This window comes from Anneissia japonica, unplaced genomic scaffold (genome assembly GCF_011630105.1).
Source record: "Anneissia japonica isolate Jap-2015-1 unplaced genomic scaffold, ASM1163010v1 scaffold287891_len339112_cov183, whole genome shotgun sequence".
Lineage (NCBI taxonomy): Eukaryota > Metazoa > Echinodermata > Crinoidea > Comatulida > Comatulidae > Anneissia > Anneissia japonica.
The window spans coordinates 10,153-29,456 of NW_022749182.1; the positions used below are offsets into that span (position 1 = coordinate 10,153).

At 34.6% G+C, this 19,304-nt stretch overlaps 1 long non-coding RNA gene across 2 annotated transcripts in view; it reads right to left on the reverse strand.

Annotated features, from left to right (window-relative positions):
* Positions 1–1,156: 1,156 nt before the first annotated feature.
* LOC117121014 overlaps positions 1,157–19,304 on the reverse strand; it is a 43,276-nt gene continuing 25,128 nt past the window's right edge. For both annotated transcript variants that reach the window (XR_004447462.1, XR_004447461.1), the window contains exons 2-4: positions 14,506–14,684; positions 8,129–8,176; positions 1,157–3,794 (exon numbers count right to left, since the gene is read on the reverse strand). This is a non-coding gene — a long non-coding RNA (uncharacterized LOC117121014). The remainder of the gene's footprint in view (positions 3,795–8,128; positions 8,177–14,505; positions 14,685–19,304) is intronic.

Sequence of the window (19,304 nt, forward strand, 5' to 3'; positions counted from 1 at the left end):
CCAAAGACATTTTTTCTAGGGCCTTTTCACAATGACCTAAATGAAAAAGCATTGTTGAGGTACCAGGAATGAGTCCATAGACCTTGCCAATTGCGTGACATATTCAGCAATTCTGAAACTGAGCCTGCCATCCGCTTCAAGCTGGTGGCGCTGTAATGGATTTTCCTATCTCCCACTGAAAAGGTCCAAAAAATTATTATCACGACCCCACCAAGAAAAAAATCCTGGATACACCCCTGATGTATATTTTTTCCCCACGAATTGTGGTTTTTCTCTCCGACCAAAAAGCACTTTTATTGCGTGACACTGACAGACTTGGTTAATCACTTCGTTTTAGTTACAAATAGCATACATAGAGGCGTGTTCAGTTTCTAGGTCTACTGAAAATTAAATGATCTTCACAAAAAAAAAGTCGCTTTGTTCTTAATCGTTAATGTTTACCTTATTATTATTTTTTCAATTATAAACATTACATACATTACCATACTAGGATGGCTCAAAATTCATAGACTTAGGCTCAAAAATTAATTGTGTAACAGTAGACCACATGTCATGCATAATTATATGCCCAATGTATTAATGAAATTTCAGTTGCTAAAAACCTCTTTATATTCGAGAAATTGTTGATAAATTTAGGGAGACCCGGGCAGGCTAGCCCCCCCCCCCTCCTAAATCCGCCACTGCAATCCATAATAGTTTTATTCAGGAAAATCAGCCAAGGACCTTAATTCAGCCATGGCTATCGGAAGCTTTTCCATCGATATAATCAGGTGCAATGGGTAGGAACAACAAGATTTCTTGCTCCATAACAAGATATTCGATCGTAGTAGAAAGTCCAGTGGTAGCTTTCGAGTGGCGGGACCAGCCAGGCTTTGAATTTAGAAATTGAATTGTGTTTAACTGAGTACACAATAAACATTCCAGGTAGGCTAGGCTTAGTGCTTATGTTTATTAATTTAGTATTAAATATTTTAAAAGAAGAATAGGAAAAAGAATAGGAAAGAAACATCGAATCCTGAACTTGTGACGTGATTTTCAACATTTCTTTATATGAAAAGAATAGAATTATAGGCCTATTTTAAACTTACCGATAGAAAAATTGTAAAACGATAAATTATCAGTTATTATTGCCAATAAAAAATATTCAATATTATTGTTGCATTATATATAAACAATTTAATTCGTTTAGGTACGAAAACATAGTAACCTATGCCTATATTATGAAAATCTCACATACGTTTTACGACTCACGATTCTCAGTTGGGTCGGCACACACAGGGCAGGCCTTACCAGCTAGTTTACTATTAATTGTACGTATCATTATGTTTTAAAGAACAACAATCTATACCCTATTTACGGATCAATGAATAGGTAATGCCGGCCAAGACTAAAAGTAATTATACTGGCTGTTCAATATTGGACTGCAGACACTGTTTTTAATAAAGCAGATAGGAAAAAACGACGGTAACAAGACGTACGGTAGTTAAGGAGACAAAGGATTGCTTTACTTTTAAAACACCTTCTGATGGTGATAATTCGGTGCAGGCCTACTCTCAATTTGTGAACGAAAATGATGCTGCCCACTTGATATATATTATTTTAATACTTATTACTATAAATAATAATAATAATAATAATAATAGTAATAATAGGAGTGATTTTTGGCAAAGAAACCTTTAGTATGATATCATTTGTTTATTTGATTATGATTTCGAAAATCACTTGCTGTTTTTGTTTGCACAATAATTCAAGGAAAAATACGAGGATATTTTGTTGTTTTATTATCGTTTTCCCACACAAATTAAATAACATGAACAACATAGATTTAATCGGAAATATTATAAATGAGTAACAAATCTTAATTACATTTTGATAGACATATTTAATTAATTTTTGCTGGTCGTCATATATCATTATTTTCTACCAAAATAACAGGAGCCACTTTAAGGGTCTATATGGCAAGATTGCCTAATTGACGAATGCTTGCCATCGAGGGGCTCTCCGTCTATCGACAAGGACTAAAGTACTGGTTAAAAATAGTAAATTATTACAATATAATATGAAATTGGATATAAAGTAGTGAAATCATTAAAAAAAATATCTATGAATATAGTTATATGAACTTCTGCTAAAAAGATTAAATTAAACTACAGGAGGCCGATAATTGTATTATACCATAATAATTATACACAAGAACGTACATCGCGATGGACACAGAACACGCATCGCGTTTGACACAGAATGGCTTCTAAATTCTCAATGTCGCAACTCTTTCTATCTATGGCTTGGTTTCGCCCCTTTTGTAAACAAATCGAAATATGCATGCAAACCCGTAACTAACCTACGTCGAGCATGTAAAATTCTAAAATTAACGTACTCCGCAACGCAAGATGAATGCATTATGGCGTCATCCGTTAACGTTAAGGTTAACGTCGTGCGGCGAAAACTTAACACAACTTTCCGCAAACACATAATTTTATATGGTGGATCAATTTTAACAAAATCATAAAACTTTCTGTACACCATGTTTAAATATATGTTTTTTAGGTAAAATCACTAATTGGTTTTACCTTATTTTGTTATTGATATTCACCACGTAAGCCTTCAAGAAATATTTTGGATCCTGGTTACCCTTCATTATGGTGTCGATGCGTCCTATTTTGCACTCACCTATCCAGCTAAATTTCTTGTAACTAGGCATGGATTCTTTATAGGACTAGAGAAGTGGATTTGTTTTTTGTGATAGAAAAGCCCACGACCATGAAACTAAACCACACCAACAATCTATAATACTATTGTTGCCTTGAGTCTGAACGATCTAATTGCATAATCCGAATAATAATAATAATAATATAGGCCTATGCCAAGCTGACGGAAAAGCACGGCATTATTTGGATGCGGTTTTGTTGTAGTGATTTCGGTGATTCAATTCAGATTTCTCAAATTTTGTGAAAATAAATACAAAATTTAAAACGTGAAGGAGTGCAAAACTGACATCCCTGGGTTGCCAAAAAAAGTGACATAATCCACGACAGATGAGCAAGCTCTTTAAACGAATAAAAAAACTTTCATCTCAAGTCGGTAAGTAAAGAGATTAATGTATATCAATGTACATAATACTTAGGTAATAGACTTGGTAATAGCATTGTTCGATAAAGTCGATAAAGTACAATACAATATATTAAGATAGGCCTATTATCGCTGTAAGAATTAACTATTAATTTGAAAAATATGCCTACTGCAATAGGCTTAAATTTAGAGATTGGTGTATAATATATGTATTTTTATTACTAATTCAGCATATCATCGGGTAAATATATAAGAAGGAGTTCATTCCAGCACACCCACCTCGTTTCATAACCCTTCCCTGATACCAGAAGACGAGCAATCAGGGATATACAAGCCCGTCTTTAGCAGGCCTATCGACATTCATTAACGGTAGTTTAAGCGTGTTGCCACGATAAAAGCATATCCCCTATTGAATGACATCTGATTTTAGGTGTAGCCTTATCATTCTTCCATAAAACTTGGTCCTCGAACGAACGGTACGAACAACCAATTGCAGTATATTTACAACTATGTTCTTGACAAGTCAATGCTTTACAACAGACCAGTGGACCGACTCGATCTTCGCTAATCTCTATGGAATATTTAAGGGTGGTTTCGCCGGATTTTGTAATGGAGTTTACGTTTGAAATACACGTCTTCCATGAGTGCGCTGTCAAATTGCACGGTTCCATCTCAGCAGATGTCGTGACTACAGTCACGAAAAGAACTTGAAAAATAATCAGAACCTACGGATTACAATGAAAATATGGCACGAGTTAATTAATTAATTTATATAATTTCGTGATTAAAAAAAAACTAGACAAGTACTAAAAAGAATTTTTACAAAAGATAGCATTTCAAGGCAATTGAGTGGAGTCCCTGTTTGCAATGTACAACTACAGTTTGGTGTTCAAAACGGTTTTGTTTTTTCTTTTATTATTAAATCTGATGAAGCGCGATGACCAAAAATGTATGTATGTATTTGTAAATGTAAATGTATATATTTAATCGGTTGTGGCAAGGACTCCCAACCTCGAGGTCGGGGGTTCGAAACTCTCGCTGAGCAAAATCGCTTGTGTCCTTGGGCTACGGTCTCTCCACCCAGGAGTACAAGTGGGTACCTGGTAGGTTCCAACACAACTGCGCTGATTACTGCAATATTATGGAATAATAATACTGTGTAATTTAATTTAATAATTTAATTTGGTGTTGTTCAATGTGTTTGATCCAATGACCGGGTAGTGCTTAGAGCGCTATATAAGAACGACATACAATTATTATTATTATTATTATTATTATTATTATTATTATTATTATTATTATTATTATTATTATTATTATTATTATTATTATTATTATTTATTATTATTATTATTATTATTATTATTATTATTATTACTATTATTATATATTTACGAAAGATAGCGTTTCAAGGCAATTGAGTAGATATACTACTTTCCATGCCATATTATATTATTGAATAATGAAATGTTACAGAAAACTCTAAATCATCTTGTGGTAATGCTGTAAATATAGGCCTATATAAACCATTGATAATGCTGATATAGGCCTATAAACTATTTTCTAAACGTTGAAGAAACCGGGATTCGAACCCGGGAACTTCTGCTCTCTATGCAAACGCCTTAACCCATCTGCGGCCATTGAGGCTTTGTTGAGAATTCAAATTCGAATATCTATTTCCTTTACACTCATGCGCATGCATTACATAGGTTTACTTTCAAATGGCGATGAAAATGTATATAGGAGTGAGGTAAAACGCCTTGAACAATGGTGTGATGAAAATTACTTATATGCCTTAATATCAAGAAAACGAAAGAAATTATATTTGATTTTCGAAAGAAGAACACAGCCAAAGATCCTTTAATGTTAAAATACAAAGTAGTTGATAAGACTAGTGAATATAAGCCCTTGGAGTTTGGCTAGATGATAACTTAAAATGGAACACTAGCACACTTAAACTTAGATCAAAGGTGAACCAAAGACTATATTACTTACGTAAACTTAAACATTTTAATGTTGGTACTGATGCTCTTTTACTTTTCTAAAAAGACTCTGAAGTGTCTCAGGAGCTAACACGGTCAGCAAGTAAAATAATAGGTATGGAGGTTAATGACTTAAGTTGTTTATGTGAAGGTGCCTTACCGGTACTTAATAAAATTAAGGACATAGCGAAGGACCAAACTCACCCACTTAACAAGTTCATAACAATTAGTAAATCTGGCAGAATAATTCCAACTTTAAAACGTACCAACCGTCATAAATACTCATTTTTACCATGTGCAATAAGAGTCTTTAACGAACACTTTGTAGATAACTTCATCATCAAGCTTATCTACTGTATTTCACTATACTACATTCCATGCAATATTCCTCTCCTGGACCTTACAATATAGTTCAACCTTGTTTAAATTCCATGTGTATATATTGTTATATTCATATTTAATATTATATCTGTTAATAATTAAAATATAACATAAAATTCAGTTATATAGTACAGTACTTTTGAATTACAGTAGTTTTAAATTATTCTCAAAGAAATTACTTAGCAAACAGGGTTTGACCATGATTTAAAAAAATTTACAGTACACCTTTGCTATTCGGTTGATTTCATGCCTCATACAGATGTCGTCACTACCGCGGAAGTAACCAAGCGCAAAAGTGGATTGTTGTCAATTATACTAGGCCTACTTAAAAATAAACCTACCGGAAACATCACTATAATATACAAGACAACAATAATTGTTAAATAATATAATTTTAAAAAGATACACTACAATACAAAAACATATTTTAAACAAAAAAAAATAGAACATCCATAAAAAAAAACAAAAAAAAAAACAAAAAAAAAAAACATGCACGGAGGTAATTCAGTTACTTTAGAAATGTATTAAAAAGTGATTCGTATCCTGGGACCAAGACAGGTACAGATCATAAATCACTGACTCAAAGAAACAATTATAACTTATGAATTCACAGAATAAGAGGGCGTTATGACTTGTTGTTGGTTAACTTATAATAGACTCATACAATGCCTGCTGTCAGTCGCATATCAACTTCTGTCAGTCTTCGCATGTTTTGTAACATGTTTGACTAATCCGACGGCACGAATATCTTTGCTCGGCATTAGTCACAGAAAAAACGCTCTCCACAAAGCGGCCTGATATCGTTTGGCTTATATCTATATCACGGTCGAACGCCTGACTCAAAAAAGCATTTATAACTTGAATAGGCCTAAATGCATACTATGAGATGGTGTTATAACTTGTTGTTATAATAGACTCATACAATGCCATGTCAACTTCTGTCAGTCTTCGCGCATGTTGTGTAACATGTTTAATTGACCGTGACGACATGTTGTGTAACATGTTTAATTGACCGTGACGGCAGGAATAACACCTGACACGGCATTAGTGTCAGAAAACGCCCTCCACGTGGTATCTAGAAAAGAATATCATAGCCGACCGTAAAGAACTTTTTTTTTGTCGATTAGTTAAAGATCATACCAAAGTAAAAGCCATCAGTGATGTTGGATTTCAGGTCACAATAAAGGTGATCAGGCATGTCACTGTAGGAGTTGGCATACCTAAACCAGACTAAAATTTATATAAACAATGTTTTTAAACATTTTGATCGGTAACTGACTGAAACAGAGAGATGCAGAGTACATATCAGAGATGCAGAGTACGTATAGGCCTATCTACCTAACAAACAAATTTCAAAATCTTTTAATGAATTTAAAGGTTTCGACACTGTTACGTACTGTCTACGTCTTCGTAAATAAACGTTTATTATAGAGAAATGCTTGTGTCTTCATTGTGTTATTTATTCATTAACACTGTATTCATTGTATTTAAAACCATGTTTCTCAAAGTGTTTTATTACACACAGGGTAATAATAAACTCTTAATTAAGCGCCGCGGCGCTTATTCGAGAGCGGTGCTTATTCGAGCATTTACGGTACTATAATTATATTATTTCTTGCTCTAACCAGTCTGGCATATGCCATGGCGACCGATGCGAAGGTCCAAATCCGCGCTTGCTGTATCAAGATGGTTTGAACAGTGGCGTATTTAAGGGTGGGTGAATATTTAAGAAAAAAAAAAAAATTAGGAAAGAAAAAAGAAAATTATATTCAAATTCAGGATGTTTTGAACAGTGGCGTATTTAAGGATGGGTGAATATTTTAAAATAAAAAAAAAACAATTAGGAAAGAAAAAATTAAATTATATTCAAATTTTAAGTCTCAGAGTGCCATTTTCGACCGTGTGCTGTACCATAATCATAATTTTTCTTACCTTAGCCAAAACCAATAGTGAGGCTGAGGTGGGTGGACCCTCCATCTGTGAAACTTCCTCCCCTCTATTTCGAATTTCTGGATCCGCTACTGGTGAATCATTGACACGCAAGTGTCGGGAAAAACACTCAAGTTTCTATATAAATACAGTTAACAGTCTTGCTTGTGCGACGAAATAGAGGCGGTCCTAGTTGAAACTGCACTGATTATAGTCAAGAAGGTTAGGTAGATGGATTTCTAAAATGTGCGAGAGTGAGTTTTGCATGTTATACCCCTTGAAAATGTGGAACTTTGGTAATGGGGTGGGGGTGTGCGTACGCATCCGTCGCTCCTCCCTGACCCACCCAAAAGCATAGTATGCTGTACTTCTGTACGACAATGACAGCAAGATTAGGCAAACTGTTTTTCGGCAAACTGGGTTGTCATGGTTTTGGTGAACTTAACTGAATTCGGCAATCTGAGTTTCAGCAAGATGGGCCTGAACTATAGGCAAACTGGATTTTAACAAACTGGTCGATAACGTAAAAATAGGCACTGTCTTTTTCACTCAAGAGTAGGCCTACCCCGCTCGTTTACAACACACTACGTATGTCACGATATTACGATATTATGAATTAAGTCATGATATGCTTATGGCTATTTTTAAACATCATTTAAAAATGCAAGCTTATAGTATGCTAACCAATCAAAACAACTACCCCGTATTGTTGCAGCCAGGCCAACAATTACGACAAGCATGGACGGATAATGATCTCACAGACTTACCTTAGACATTATTAGATGTCAATACACGGAGACAGATTTTTATAATATCTAAGAAAGAAGAAGAAAAAGACTTTAGAGTATTAAACTACTGACATGAATGTAGTACGGAAGCATAAAGTGGCCTTCCGCGTTTTCAAGATAATTACCTTGGAAAAATGGAATAAACATAATTTATCTCGGAAAGACGGATTTCCCAGATAATTTATCTTGGAAAGACGTCTTTTCAAGATAATTTATCTTGGAAGACGACATTCCAACATAACTATCTTGGAAAGATGGAATTCCAAGATAATTTATCTTGGAAAGACGCAGGGCCGGCGGAAGGTTTTTTTAAAGTGGGGTGGGGGCACTTATAAGATGAATGGCAATATGAATCATGCAGATCGGGAATCAAACCAGGTGGTGGGATCAACATTCCTCCCCCGGGAAAATTTAGATTTCTAGATGGCTGGAAATGACCTTTCTCGACTTTTGAGCTAGGTGTCTAATGACTTTGTTCTTCAAAATTCAAGGTTTCCCCCTCTTGAAAACGGTAAGGTAAACTTTCTCATTACAGTATACCTTAAGAAAATGAGTAGTTGCATATCGTATTCTTTTTTCAATTAATCGATAAGCTCCAAAGAAAAGGGGGGGGGGGCGGTGGTCAATCCTAGATGGCGGAAAATGAGCTTTTCCCCGACTACTGAGGTGTCTTAATTACTTTTAAGTTTTTCAAAATTCAAGGTTTTCCCCTCTTAACAACGGTCAGGTAATTTGTTCCCATTGTTATTACAGTAAAGACCTTATGTGTCTATACACAAATACCGGTAACATTAAAAAAAAATGAGTAGTGGCATACGAATTTTCCATGAATCGATGAATCACAAAAAGAAAGGGGGTGGGGGTTCCTCCCCCGGGAAAATTTTGATTCCTAGAAGGCGGGAAATGAGTTTTCCCGACTTCTGAGGTGTCTTTTAATTACTTTAAATTCTTCAAAATTCAAGGTTTTCCCCTCTTAAAAATTATTATAATGAATCAGTGAACCCAAAGTGAAAAGGGAGGTTCAGGTTCTTCTCGGGAAGATGTTGATTTCTAAATGGTTGGAAATGAGCTTTCCCGACTTCTGAAGTATCTTTTAGTGACTTTAAAAGTTCTTCAAAATTCAAGGTTTTCCCCTCTTCAAAACGGTCAGGTAAATTTTTCCCATTGTTATTACAGTAGATAGGCCTTATGTGTGTATACATAGGCCTACACAAAAAAATTGAGTAGTTGCATACGATTTTTTTCGATAAATCCCAAAAAGAAAGGGGGGTCCGGGGGTTCTCCCCCAGGAAAATTTTGATTTCCAAAAGGCGGGAAATGAGCTTTCCCGACTTCTGAGTTGTCTTTTAATTACTTAAAAAAATCAGCTCACGGGTCCTGAAAAGGTAGGTTTAGAATTCTTTTTCTTTTCCCCCTTTTTTTTTTGTTGCCCAAGGGAGGGGTCAGGACCCATGACCCCCTCCCCCATATCCGCCAATGTGAATTGCGAGAAAATGTAACTCGGTTGGGTACTGGATAAACATTCTCTTTCCCATCCTTCTCCTCCTTCTTCCCTCCTTCTTTTCTTGCATTTCCATTCATACAAAAATCTCCAGACATTATATATTCCCTTTCCCCCCCCCCCGCCGGCCATGAGACGGAATTCCAAGATAATTTATCTTGTAAAGACGGAATTCCAAGATAGCTTATCTTGGAAAGACGTAATTAAATCTTGGAATTCCGTCTTTCCAAGATAAATTATCTTGAAATTATACATTATAATGTAAACATACAGAAATGGTGCCCGAGTTATACAATTTCTGATGCGTACCGGTAGGATTTTGACTATTCACCATTAAATATAATTATAGAGCCTTCCACAGTATACATGCCTACGAACGTCAACGAACGACCTTTATAATTCATTTTTTTGCTTTTGTTTTGAATGTACCCAACGATTAACCGTTTATAATCTAAACTCTGTTATTCTAAGCAACGCCGTAGCCAGGATTTTCAAACAGTGCGGGAAAATATCAGGGGGGACCCAATTTACGTGTAAATTCAAATTATGTGGACCCATTTTCTTCAAAGTTGACCCATTTTACGCAAATATATGAAAAATCAGGACCCATTTTCCTAAAAGTTGACCCATTTTACGCAAAAAATAAGACAATTTGACCCATTTTTCAAAAAGTGGACTTATTTTGTCTATAAAACAGCATAATTTAGACTACGGCATTGATTCTACGATTGCTTAACATTAATTAGTCAGCTCATAATAACTTTTGGCTGTTTATTTTTTAGGCCGATTACAAATCTGGTCACTAGTAAAGAGCTGCCAGTGATATTAACTTACCCACTTCTACTACACAAGTGTAATACTGTATAACAATTAAAAGTTGTTGTTTATAGGCATAAAGTGTCCCGTCGTATGACCTATTATGAGATAGCCTGCTTGTCTTGCAACGTCCGAGCAATGAATATGAATGTTCGTTTCATACGGAGTATTTATAGAGGTACTGTAGACCCCATGGGGAAATAAAAGTAAAACATTAACAAATATTATGACGAATAGAAAACAAATTTTAAAAAAATGATAACTGTGCTCTGTAAATATTTAACACGGATGTACACAAACCTCTGAGGTTGGCTGTTTGTCAAACCCCGGTCAAACTCATAAAACATGATACGGTAAACATCATTAACGAACATGATGACTTTAATAGAATATACTACAGTATGGCGATATTCTCTGGAAGTCAATTGGCATACCAACTATAACTTACGCAAGTAATATATGGTTCTTTGACAATAAGACTTCCATGCAAAAAATTGAAAATATTCAATACCAAATGGCTAGATTCTTATTAAAGGCACCCAGATATGTTGCAAAAGAAGCTCTCTATGGTGAACTAGGGTGGCAGACAATAGAATACATACGGACAGAAAGAATATTAACATATTTTCACAGACTTCAAAATAAGGAAGAGCATCGTTGACCACGTTTACTTTTGAGAGCTCTCTTTGCACTACAAAATAATATAAGTTGGAAATGGCTGCAAAATATTTAAATCCCCTTGAATAAGTTTGAGTTAGAAAGGCATTTTAATATTGATTGTAACACAAAATGGCTCAAATACATTAAAGAGAAAATTATAATACAAGATAACATAAAATGGTTTAATAATACTCAAGCTAAATCAACATTAGAAAATTATTTAAGATATAAAAAATAACCAAAAACGGAAAAGTATTTATTAGAAAGGGACAGCAACATGCATGGGAATAAATAAATTTGTTAGAAAAGAAAACGGAAAAGAAGAAGGATAAAGGGAAGAAGAGGAGAAGAGGAGAAAATAAAGAAAGTGGGGGTGGGGGAGTGGGGAAGAAAAGAAGAAAAAAGAGGAGGAGAGAAGGGGAATTGGGGAAGAGAAAAAAATTATTATTATTTATTTTTTAATTTCATTTATATATATTTTCAGTTTATTCAGATAAAGTGTAATGCATTCTCTGGGAGAAGGAATGCGCACCGTCGAGTTCGGCATTGGTCGCGCTTCGTCAGGAATTCCTGGAAATGGCGTGAACGGTGTAGAGCGCGGTGGCCTGTGTTTCATTTCTTGGGATGCATATTATAATTTTTTTTCGTTATTAGTTAAATGAACAATTCAAAGTATTAATTACACAGTGTATTATTTAAGTAAGAAATGTCTATAGCAAATCAAATGTACATGTTGTTATTACTCTTTATTGTGATTTATTGTTGCACATCTCTTTGCGAGTGTGCCTCTGTTACAAAAGCGAAACAATAAAGTTATTATTATTATCACGGAGATTACATACAGCACTTTGGTATGAGACGCCAAATGTAGGCCTACTTTCATTATTTAACAAAATTATATATATAATTAATTATATATATAATGAGAAATTGATAGATCATGCACGTTTCCACGGTATGCCGATTGCATTGGGGATGGCTTCTAAACAAATAGTATTTTGGTCAAAATAAAGAATATAAACAGAAAATGGAAAATATAATATGGTAAAACAGAGCATAATGTTATCTGTCTCTTATACACATCTAGATGTGTATAAGAGACAGGTAAAGAGCTGCCAGTGATATTAACTTACCCACTTCTACTACACAAGTGTAATACTGTATAACAATTAAAATTTGTTGCTTATAGGCATAAAGTGTCCCGTCGTATGACCTATTATGAGATAGCCTGCTTGTCTTGTAACGTCCGAGCAATGAATATGAATGTTCCTTTCATACGGAGTATTTATAGAGGTACCGTAGACCCCATGGGGAAATAAAGGTGAAACATTAACAAATATTATGACGAACAGAAAACAAATAAAAAAAATGATAACTGTGCTCTGTAAATATTCAACACGGATGTACACAAACCTCTGAGGTTGGCTGTCTGTCAAACCCCGGTCAAACTCATAAAACATGATACGGTAAACATCATTAACGAACATGATGACTTTAATAGAATATACTACAGTATGGCGATATTCTCTGGAAGTCAATTGGCATACCAACTATAACTTACGCAAGTAATATATGGTTCTTTGACAATAAGACTTCCATGCAATACTACAATAAATAGAAATAGTGGTGAGAGTGAACAATGCATTAATATAGGCTGGCTTAGTTACTATTTTTGATAGTGTGGGATTGTCCCAACCGTTCCAATAGTGTAGGAATGTCCCAACTGTCCAAATAGCTGGCTACGGCATTTGCTGCAGCTCTTGCTCTTCCCCATGATTTCCATCCTGATTTAGTCAGTTATAACAGTATAATACTATTGATTACCATGTATCTGATTATTGCATTCATTAATTCATTTCATTCATCTTTTATTTCAGAGTTTCAAATTTTTAACAATTAAGCTAATTATTGACACAGGGGCGGATCCAGAGATTTTCTGACGGGGGTGGGGGCACAATATGAAGTTCACGCCGCCACGCCCACCTCAGCCCCACCAATAAGTGGCTGTAAATAATCGAGCTATCCTTTCGCCCACTGCTGTATCGCCACTAAACTCATCGGTGCACTCTTTTCTTTAGCTCTTCCTCTCTTTAACTCAAATTTGTCACCCTCTTCTTTATTTTTCGGCTTGACTGATGTCGGGAGGGGGGGGGGCACGGGTGTCTGCTACCATTTATATATCATAAAGAGAAACAAAACATAATCCCACTTGATTTATTTAGTTTCATTACTATATAATTTTAATTTGTTCTACTGTATAAATATTTATTTCTAATATATTATGTAGGCCTATATATTTAAGTTATTATTAGCATCAACATGAGTGAATGTGTATTTTGATGTAATGAATATTTTTCATTCAGGTTTGGACCTCGAGTCTGCGGATCCCGTCCTTTTGCGTTTGTTTTCTTGTGTTCGATATTTATGATGTTAAATAAAATGAATAAAGAAAATGTATAAATTGTAGACTTAACATAACAATGTAATGCTTTAGTAATTTATGTTTATCTATGTCGTTTAGATGTAAAATATTATGTTAGTTTTGGTTATCTGTTTCGTTATCTGTTTCCGTTATAAAATCGACTGCTTTTCATATAGTGATTAGTTTGTATTGTAAGTTTGGCGGTCAGTTTGTTTTAGTGACGTAATTGAACTTTAGTTTCTTTTAGTAGATATGTAAGCGTCATTTAATTGTACAGAATTTTAATACTACCAAGTTCAAACGTGGGGTTAACGACCTGTGGACTTGTAAATAAAGTGCGTGCGTGTGTGTGTGTGACGTGTCAAGGGTGTAGAGTATAATGTGAGGCACGGTAGGACAAATTTATCTAGCAACTTGTTATATGGCGATAGCTCTACAAAGGTTTTTACCGTTGTATCCCCTTGCCTCCGTGTATCCCCTTGCACACCACCAAGGCGCTTGAACCTCCAGACCCCCAGAAAACACCATGCCAAAACAAAATAGAAAAAGTGATAGCACTACATTAAATATCAAGAAAATAAAATACATGTTTAAACTTGTATCTCCACCATGATACATTTCAATTCAATTCAATTCAATTCAAAAGACATTTATTTTCGTCATAAATAAAACAACAACAATGAAAGAGAGAGCAAAAATTACAATGCGAATAAATATATAAAAACAAATTTAAAGATAAAATATGGGCCAAGAACAGAATTGTTTTTAATGATGAATTATAAAGCATTAATAGTGAACTCCCGAGTAAACTTGTAAAGATAACAGTTCTATATATGATTATTCGTTTGCCAAGACTTGTCATGAAAAGGTGAACGTGGTACAATGTACGACTCATTGTCTGTCCGAACAAAATAAAGCACTTATCAGTATCATACCTGATCACAATCGTATACTTACGTAAAGTATTGTTCTATACACATTCGTTTTCATGACTTGTTTTAGTCTGTCTGCTTGGTTTTGTTGTTGTTGTTGTTGTTGTGTCTACTGCCCCATGGAGTAGTAGACACTTCGCTGTCGTCTGGCAGTTGAACTTGTAAGAGTAAAGCGGGTGGAGGAATGATGGGATGGTTTATACGCTAAAGATAGAAATGAAAAGCAAGTTTACAATATGACGCCATACGAGATAAGAACTGTCCTAGTTACAGTAAGTTATCCATTGAATTGACAACAGAAAGCTGCTAGATAAGACCTGTCCCAGAAAGTTTACTAAAATGTCACAACAATCTAGTATATACTTTTACAATTATTCTAGTAAATTGCCAAAACAGAAAGTATGGATGAGTTAGAAACATGTCAAGCAGTTGACACACGCTCCCGTTAGAACCTTATTTTTGCTTACGACGTCTTAATAAGTACAGGTCACCCTCCAATTCGAGACCCATCGATAGTGAGTGTGGGAACATGTGTCTCAGTCAACTCCTCTACTCACACTCAGCTTCATTCTAATTACACCTCCCAATTACCTGTAGTTCATTCGTTACGTATTCCGTTCGAGTAACATTATGTCATAGGCAAGGTATCGCAAATCGACATTCACGAACCAAAGAAGATGAGTGCATTTACGGGTGCTAATCTTTGTATTCCCCCAATCGCTATGTGTTGCAAATCTTGGCCACATCATGGAGGAATAAGTTTAAATTAATTCTTCCATGGCCACATCAAACAACCAACTTGCTAAGCATTAAGAATGCGCGATTTGTTAAGGGATCGAGCTATCTGTTTAGATTGCAAGTTTGACACAAGACAGTTAACACCGATATCATACAAGCTACTGTGATTCAATATTTCAAATTTTTTTAGTTCAAGACAAAAATGATGGACACAATACATGACTTACTTATATGCCTAGTCAGTTAACACTAGTATGATACAATTTAGGCCTACATATTATTGTGAACCAAGTAATAAAATGAACATGTAAATTAGAGTAATGTTAAAATGTTTACTGAGATCTCTGTCAGAAGTGTTCAGAATTGGAAGTTGTGTATCAAGGCCTATAATAATTATAATAGGCCTACTATTATAATAATATTATCAATTCAAGTTTCATTTAAATTGAGGACATAATAAGACTACCAATGTCAACAGAGGAGCATTTCTATTCAAAACGATACCAATCACATTCATGCAATTGTATGATATTATTCATTTTTGTACGTAGTCTCTTCGTGGGTCTCATCCAATTTTGTATTTAAATCCCTATCCTCTAGCCATAAAAATGAATATACTTTCGAGAACGTCTTGATTCATGTGAAACGTGGAAAGTTAGCCGCTGTTATTTGACTGGCAACTTATCCGTTATAAATATGCAGTACTGGTATAATGATTTAAATTACAATATAGAAAAAAATGATCATTTCAAATACCATTATTTAAAGGCATCATTATTATTATTATTAAGAAATATATTTATGTTTTTTGGGGGATTTTTTTAGGTAACTTTTATATACAAAAATAAAATCAGATACAATAAACGACAAGACACTCAAGAGACTCGGTATCCAGACATGCTCAAGCAAGATAATGGACAGGCATTAAAAGTTATGGTTATAACAGTGTTCCCTGGGGTGTCCCGAAAGCTCAGACCACGAAAGCTAAGACCTAAGACCACGAGATATCAGACCCACTCGAAATGTCAGACCCCGCAAATTAAGACCCTCAACTAAGTTTGCCAGGATTTACAGACAATAATACCTTTATTCGAAAGCTAACATCAATATATAGAACTGACTAATCATGAAATAAACACCAGTAAGTATAATATCGATACCAGCCATGGATCCGGGAGTTATAATTATTTTGATAATAATAACTCCATGTACCAGCTAGGCCCCTATTTGCGACGTTTACTGGAGAAAACAAATACAGTACAGAAAAACCGTTGTTAGTGTACAGGCTACTAATGCACATCGTGCGAATATCTGATATATACTGTATTGTGATTCTCGATCCTTCTCGATAATAATATTAATAATAGTAATAATAATAATAATATTAATAATAATAATAATAATAATAATAATAATAATAATAATAATAATAATAATAATGATAATAATAATAATAATAATAATAATAATAATAATAATAATAATAATAATAATAATAATAATAATAATAATAATAATAATAATAATGATAATGATGATAATAATAATAGGTCGATTTATAAGGTGCAAATAAACAAGGTCTAAGCGTCATGTCCAAGTCCTCTGGGGCGGATCCAGAGATTTTCTGAGGGGGGGGGGAACAATATTATGTTCTCGCCTCCACGCCCACCTTAACCCCACCATGGTTGGTGTAAAGTGGAAAATAATCGAGCTATCATTTCATTCCACTGCTGGATCGCCACTTAACTCATGGGTACAATTTTCCTCTCTTTAACTCAAAATTTTCAGCTTGACTGAATTGGGGGTGGGGGGACGGGCCCTCATGCCCCCATCCCCTTCGCTGGATCCACCACTGGTCCTGGTTTTATGTTCTATGCTTTTAGTAATTTTATCTTTTTTATTATATAATATTTTGAAACCGAATAGGCCCCTATAAAACAAAAAAGAAGCAAGAAAAGAAAGGTAAGGTGAATGTAAAAAGAAGAACAAACTATCCCAAAAATATAAAGAGTGAAAACGATCGAGAACCATAATATCGGATACAGTACTGTATTAGTTTTCTCCAGTAAACGTCGCAAATAGGATCCTAGCTGTTATCAATGATACTTAATCGTGTTTATTTTATGATTAGTCAGTTCTTTATATTGACGTTAGCTTTCGAATAAAGGTATTGTCTAGAAATCCTGGCATACTTAGTTGAGGGTCTTAATTTGCGGGGTCTGATATTTCGAGTGGGTTTGATATCTCGTGGTCTTAGGTCCTAGCTTTCGTGGTCTGAGCTTTCGGGACACCCGTGTTCCCTGAGCAGCTTACTAAAAGAGTTAAAATTAAAAAGCGCTGCATCACGGAGTTCCAACGGGAGCTTATCCCAAAGAATGGGAAAGTGATTAAAAGTCGAAACATAAATACATTGGTCCGGGCAAAGGCATGCCTGAAAAGTCATCTAGGCCTAAGTGTCTTTTGTTGATCTTAAAAATGATATGTGGAATTGTGCAATAAAATTGAATTTAATTGAACAACAACCAATCACATAGGCCTACATTGTCCATGTCCGTAATCAGGGGGGTCGGACGATCCCCTCCCTCTCTTCCCGTCACAGTATAAGGAGTTCCGATCTACTAGACTATAGAAATAATTGTATAGTTAATATTAGTTTAATATGTGCGCCTTGGCCTTATTAAAAACTATGACATGCATAGTTTGTAGGCACGGTAGGCCAATACTTTCTTACTATTTTTGGGACTTTTTTCCCTTTTTTTTTTTTTTTTTTTTTTTGTTGCACTGGAGCATTGACAAATGATACATAAAGTTGATCCAATAAACATCGTTTTAATCATTATTTTTACAATTCAAGTCATCACCTTTGTATTATGATGTGCGCATGCGGTTAGGCCTAAATAAATTCAATTGAAAACGAAATTTTTCAAAATTGTAAAAAAAAAAAAAAAATAGAGAAAGAAGGAAAAATTATAATCGAATTTAGGTTTGAGAGTGCCATTTCCGGCCATCTACAGTAGAGGTGCCAAAATCGTAAATTTAGCCCCAACCATGGTGGGGCTGAGGTGGTCTAGTTTCCCCATAGGTTGTGAAAGTTCCTACCTAGGCCCCTCTAATTTGAATTCCTGGATCCACCACTGCATATCAAATCGATACAAAATTTATTCACGAAAATGGTAACTCCTTTGAAAGCAGCTCAAATACACCAGAATAGCATTTAAATTTAAGGTGGCGGTCATGGTTTTCAATATTTTTCGGGAGAACCCCCTAGACCCTTACAAAAGCTGGTTATGGGCCTGTTCTCAGCATTGCCGATGGTGATTCCTTATATTTGATTGTCACCTGATTTATTGTCATATTGTATGGCTCGACATAAACATGACATGCATTAGGCGTAGTCATGTTTCGCTAAGTTCTGTAACACAAGATGTCATAGGAGTACAAAAGATAGCGATACAATAACAAAACTTATGATACAATTTATTTGAAACAATACGCCTGTGCGTCGGCGGCGCATACACACTCGGGTGCGTTATTCCACATTCATTAAAAAAAAGTACGAAAACGTGAAAAGGATCTATGTACAACGAAGTAAACAGCATGTATTTGTAAAATAATAGACCAATAATAATACTAGAAGTGCTCCAATAGGCTTGTGCAAGTCTACAATTAATACACAATCTCACAATATCACTCGTTAGATGGCGCTATGCAATCTTTGCTGAATTACAGTAATATACAATAAATCTTTTGTCCTAGTGAAGCTAGAATCTTATGCTAAGATAATTTAGATAATTTCTAAATCAAGTTCATAGGTTAGTTATAATTATATTCAATATTAGTCAATTGGGAAGACTTGACTGGATCCCGTTTAGTATTATATTATCAACACAAACTATTATGTTATTTACATTCATTATTATGTTACCTAATTCACTACGGTATCATTACTATCTCCTTCCTTATTATTATTATTATTATTATTATTATTATTATTATTATTATTATTATTATTATTATTATTATTGTTATTGTTATTGTTATTATTATTATTATTATTATTATTATTATTATTATTATTATTATTAT